The sequence below is a fragment of the Macadamia integrifolia genome, chromosome 3 (genome assembly GCF_013358625.1).
Source record: "Macadamia integrifolia cultivar HAES 741 chromosome 3, SCU_Mint_v3, whole genome shotgun sequence".
Taxonomy (NCBI): domain Eukaryota; kingdom Viridiplantae; phylum Streptophyta; class Magnoliopsida; order Proteales; family Proteaceae; genus Macadamia; species Macadamia integrifolia.
This window is the reverse complement of record NC_056559.1, coordinates 18,860,231-18,866,795: the sequence shown is the minus strand read 5'-3', so window position 1 is coordinate 18,866,795 and position 6,565 is coordinate 18,860,231.

Sequence of the window (6,565 nt, the reverse complement as noted above, 5' to 3'; positions counted from 1 at the left end):
TGATAGGTTATTTGTATGTATTAGGAAAAAAAAAAAAACATAAAAACATAGAGAAAGGCAACCCCCACAACCTTCTTTGGGTGACCAAAAGAAAGGAGGAAATGTCCCTAAATCAAATAGGACAAACCCTGTAGCACAATTTATGTATTATAGAAAGAAAATTTTAGCAATTGAGAAAAGATGCTATGAAGGAGTTAAGTAGCCCAATCTCGGGAGCGAAGAAAGTAGGGTCACTTTTCATACGATGACTCTTCCGTAAAAATCTTCTCACTACTGGATGGGTCAGGTTTCTAAAGACTCCAAAACCACCATCATCATTCGACTATGACGCTTCCTCTGAAAAATCGAAATGTGTACCATTTATATTATCAATTTGATGGGTCACCTCGCACTATGGTTTAACTCAACTTGATCGGTCACCTCCTCACTAACAGAATCTACTGTCATGCCCCGTTCACATAGAATCAGACCGGTGATCGGGTTCCCTTTGGGTAACCCAAAACCACTAGGATCATCTAATACAGTAACCACAGCACAGCACAGCACAGCAAACCACAAGTGATCAATGGAATATAATAATATAATACAGCAGAAGTCTTGTCATAAATGATTATCTGTAATTCCCTATATACTCTTGATACCCAAATTGTTTTACATAGTATTTACATGTGGGTCTGTAGGCATGATATTTACAAAAGAAATAGCAATTTAACTATTGAAAGCACAAAATGAAAATATATCAAAGAATCAAAAGAGTACAATAGATGGAATCTATCACTGTTGCCCTGCAACACAACCCTCACACAGGCAGCCGTCACCGTATTCAAATTCTTCAGGGATCCACCAATCCCCCACTGGGGTTTCGTCAGTGGGACCTGGCACCGGTTCCTCTATAGGGTATCCTGTAAAATCATCTAAAAATGTGTATACACGAGGGGTGTGCTCACTAGCTTAGTAAATGGAAAGAAAGACACATAGAAGCAAATGCATTTAAAATGATACTATATGTATGAGATTCATTTTAATCATATTCCACACTAAACAATTATTTTAGATTCTAGGTAACGTGCTACTCACAACCACAGTGCACATATGCCCCGGGTTCGAGACGCATTCTCCATCCCGCATACACCCATAGGGTTGTCAGAGAAAGCCCACCGTGAACACTCAAAAAAGTAAATCATGGTTAACCCATAGCAGAAATGTAAATCGTGGTCAAACCATAGCAGAAAAATAAATCGTGGTCGAACCACAACAGAAATTAAAAGTAGTACAATTGGTCCTCTTAATATATCACCAAGGTTTCCAACTGCCCTAATGATCAACCAAGCGTACTTCTAACCACCACAGCGGTCCACGATCGACGCTTCCCCCCAGTGATAACCCAACACATAAACCTCTATTGGAAAGGGTCGTAGCACGAGAAAATATGAAATCCTAACCATATGCTCCTACATGAGATAGGACAACTACATAATACTTCCGTGTTCCATTGCATGATGTATCAATGTATTTATTTTCAAGCTGACTATGGCATCTAATCTAGAAATCCCACATATGATCGAAAAACATTGTCATCATCATCCATTATATGATAAACTCATGTTCAAGATTTCAAGCAAGTAATCATGCATATAGAATTTAAGATACAACATGTTCAGTTCTAAATGCATCATTCATTCATCAATCACATACATGAGAATGGCAATCAGAATGTCCATATGATCCATGAATGTATAGGATGCCAAAAACACTCCAAAAATAAAGTTCAAAGTCCTCTCCCCACTTACCTATTTTCGTAGAAGAATCAACACTCGTAGTACAAGTAAGATCTGGAGTGAGAAGATGAGTTTCTCGAAACCTAACACAGATAAAGGGTTTAGAATACGTACAAATCAGGACTATAAATGACATAAGATATAGTCACGATGCATATAATAGTGTGAAGAAGGTTGTTGGTGAGTTTGAGCTCAAAAAGAGTTCATTTGGGCTACAGGTGGATCATACAGGTGGGTAGGAGAACCCATCTTTGTAGTCGGCCTAGACTAGTGGGTCATACTAGAGGGTCAGGCACCCACCGCTTTTACCCGCCGGTAGAACCAAAAGGGACATGGATGACTGGTAAGTCACACCGGTGGGTCAAGCACCCATCGGTTTTACCCATCGGTAGAACGAGAAGGGTCAAGGGTGACTGGTAGGTCACACCGGTGGGTCAGGCACCCGCTGGTCTTACCCGTCGATTTTCTCAGATTTTATTGTTTTCCTTCTTCCTTCCATTCCAACTCTGGAACCCTATAGGGTGGTTCCCACTTCATTTTCCACACATTCTAGCGTTATCTACCTGATTATACTGTGGATCTAAGCTATTAGTGCGATTTGGGAAAAGAAATCGTACCTTCACTTAAAAAACCCCAAATCTTGGAATCCCTTTCCCAAACTCAAATGTCACTTCAATAACCTCCAAATCTTTGTTTCCCTTTTTAAATCCTTCAAGGAAAACACACAATGGTTTCATCATTCCCTAGATTCAACCACATACACAAAGTGTTTCATCATACCTAAAGGGTTTATGGTGTTGGTTATCTTTGAGTGTAGATCTCAAGATATCAGACACTATTCCGACGACGAAAAGGTATGTCACGGCTCTGGAATCCAAGGGGGAAGCCTCTTCCCAAGTCTTCTTCTTCTTCTTTCTCTTGTCTCCCTCTTCTTTACTCCTCTCACCAACTTGCTGAAATAATAATTCAACCACATACACAAAGAGTTTCATCATACCTAAAGGGTTTATGGTGTTGCTTACCTTAGAGTGTAGATCTCAAGATACCGGACACTATTCCAGGTATGAAAAGGTAAGGCACGACTCCAGAATCCAAGGGGGAAGCCTCTTCCCAAGTCTTCTTCTTCTTCTTTCCCTTGTCTCCCTGTCTTTACTCCTCGCACCAACTTGCTGAAATCATAAATGAGGGAGAGAGAGATATAAAGCTATTTATACCCTAGTGTTATAAATATCTTCTAAGGTCCGTTTGGTTTTGCTCATTTACGGACCAAAATACATTAAATAGCATTCTTGGGCGATGTAGCTGGCATCATCGGGCATGCGAGACTTCATTACGATGAGGTAGTATAAATACACGTACTCATCCAAGCCGGCCATGCTAGGGTCCACGTTACCCCATCAGGTGGGTCACACTGGTGGGTCTCGCACCTACTAGTGACACCCACTAGTGACACCCACTAGTCAGTCAAACAAGCCAACCTTGTTATATTTTGGAGGAAAATGGAGCCTTAACATGTACCTTACTCTCGACACATGTTGTGGACCAAGTTCCTATCATTCAAATATGATAACGTACTTTTTCTATTCATACATGGCCTTGTGATATGTGCAAGGGCACGGCTTAGACGTGCAGATCATCTCGGGTACCGGCTCAACCTTATCCGGCCACCCCGCATTTGACGTCACCCTTGCCGTCATACACCACAAGGCACCGGCATCAACCCATTTCGGTGCGGACCCTATAAGACCAAACCAAGCCAACCGTTCAATAAATCAGGCTTAAAGAGCAGGGTTCCACATCTGCAATGTCCTCAGCTCCCTTGACATAAGCCGAATATTTCTTGGGAATGGTTTCTGCACATTGTTTTGATGAAGGAGGAGGAGCAATGGCAATTGGAGATATATAAGAAGGTTCCTTATTCATCATAGCTTGGTTTTTGAAATAGGTCGATTGAGCAACTTCCTTGGACAACTTAGCCTCCAACGTGCTTTCATAATCAACTCCATCAAACAAGAAATCATGTCCCAAGCCTTTGTCCACATCACCATCTCCAGGAATATCCCATCGATCCTCTCCATTACTATCCTCCTCATAAAGAGGGGAAGAATATAATTTTCCCCAGTTGGCTCCCTTCAAAATAGGTAAGGCGCCTTCCACCTCACCCTCCTCCAACTCCTCTTCAATAGATGGAATATTCTTCCCATCTCCCAAAAGCACTCCCTCCACCTCTTCAAAATTTAAATTTGAAACCAAGTTAACACCAGCTGGCCGATCTCCTTCCAAAATCGTCTCCCTCATAACAGAATTGGTAGTAACATATTTGGAAGATATGTCTTTCAACGCCTCATCATCAAGAAGATTTGGTAGAATATTCTCTCCATCTCTCAAACGGAAACCGTCCTCCTTATCACAATTCAAAATCGAATTCAAATTTAAAGAAGCCAAGTCAAAATTAGCTCTTCCACCTTGGAGATTAGTGTGTGTGGAGGTAAAGGATTAGGGGATTCAGGACCCTATCAGATCAAGTATCCATGGGTCTGACCATATATGTTGATGGGATGACCAGTTCCTACCTTCCAAGAAATGACATTGAGAAGGTCGGGAGAATGGATTTGAAATTGTTCCACAACCAAGACCTTGGTGACTCGTTTAGGGTTAAAATTGATGATGGAACTAGAGGGGAAGTATTTAGCTTGAATGGGAGGTCTTAGATTTGGCAAGGAAAAATAGAGTGCCAAGGTATATTCTCAAGATTCATTTATTTAACTCCTAACAAACCAGGATTGATGATTTAGTATTGTTGGGTACTTGGGTGCATTCGGTTGAAGAAGATGTCGCTCTTTTGAAAATTGATTTTCTAACCAAATAGATCTTTGAAGAGGTTAAAGATAGATTTAATGGTGACAACATCCTCATGGGTTGCTCAACAAAAGGGAAGGGTTTCGTTGGCGAACAGTAAGTGGTTAATTTTTGAGGCATTTCTTACAATTCTGATACCCTTAAAAAAATTTAGTTCCCTATAGGCATTGGGTAGGCGGGTGAGTCATTCCATTTCAATGATGACGACTTATGGGCTTAGAGGACAACCTTGTCAAATTCCTCTAGAAGCTTCATGAATGGATTCAAAGGAACTTCCTTCAAGCTTGATGAAGAAAGAACAATGGAAGAGGTGATAGATGAGATCATGCCACTTGTTGTCAAAACCTAAGAATTCGAAAATGGCCTTGATGAAGCCTCATTCAATCTTGTCATAGGCTTTGGAATGTCCAGTTTTAGGGCGATCAGGCTAGTTCCCGCCCCCCCCTCTTATCTTTCTTTTTGATACAGTCTCATAAGCAATGATGATATTATCTAAAATTTGGTTGCCTTGAACGAATGCTTTTGAAAGGGTGACGTGAAGGATTGAGAAGGGGTTTTAGTCTCAAGGAAAAAATATTTGTGATGATCTTGTAGAATACATTACATAAGTTGATTGTTCTGAAGTCCCAAACTTCACAAGCACCCTCCCTTTTTGGAATGCGGGTGATTTGTATATAATTGACACCAAAGAGGAGAAGATTAGAGGAGAAAAAGTTATGCATATACGAGATATTTGGTATGACTAGATCCCAAAGGGTATAGTAAATGAGAGCCGACATTTGTACCATCTACACTTAGAGCTTTGTGAGGTCCAATACTAAAGGTAACCATGCGTATTTCTTCTTCCGAATGAAGGAGGGATAGATTCAAACTTAAGTCAGATGGAGTGGATGGGAAGAAAAGGGGTTCAATGAAACTTAGATCAGGGGGATTTGATGTCATAAAGAGGTCGTGGAATTGTTCAGTTACATTTGGCTGTCATTTTTTAGAAGAAAAGAAATTTTAGAAGAAAAGAAATTCTTCCGAATATGAGATTGTGGTTAATAGTGACATGGTAGAACTATGTATTCTTGTCACCATCCCTAATATACATGTATTCGAATTTTTGGTCAACCTCAAGTGTTTTGGTGAAAACGTCATCATTTGGGGTGGATGATTGGAGTGAGTGAATTTGATCTATAATGTTCCTTTTTGATGGATGAGATGTGCCCAAAAACCTTGGAGTTCCATTGTTTAAGGAAGGTGGTGATACCATTGATCTTTATGGATAAGTTAGCATAGCATAAATTTGTCCATTTGGATTCCAAAAATGCAGGGAATCTTGGGTCTTTGAGCTATATTGCATGGAAATGGAGAAGTTTCTTATCGTAAGGAGGGTGTTAAGTTAAGAAGAATGGGTGTGTGGTCCAATTCAATTGAGGAAAGTGATTGGAGGCACTCATGGATCTGCTAATTTTTCTGCCAATTGTTCACCATTAGGGTTTGGAGACCCAAGAACATAGATGAAGAGATGAAATATAGGATGGCTTGGACCGAAGCTGACTTTTGAAGAAGATTACAACTCTATCATTTCTATGTATGCTTGCTTGCAATCTTCTAATAATTTCTTATGATGATCTTCTTGTCCTTTGTTATTCACATACTTTACGTCATTTCCTATGGTGGGAATAGTGGGGCATCTTTAAAATAGAGCTATATTGCATGGTTTTGTGCATGTTTATGGAGAAGACCTTATTAGTAACCTCCTTTGGATATATTGAAAAACTTCTTTCCTTGAAACCTACTAATAGAGTTGCATATCAACCTTTCAGAGTGGTCTTTGTTGTCAAAAAATGAAGTTGAGTTAAATTTATCTTCCCCAATGGTAAGAAGACTATATTGTTTATTTTTTTAAAATGAGAGAAGATAAATATTAGCTTTGATGGTGA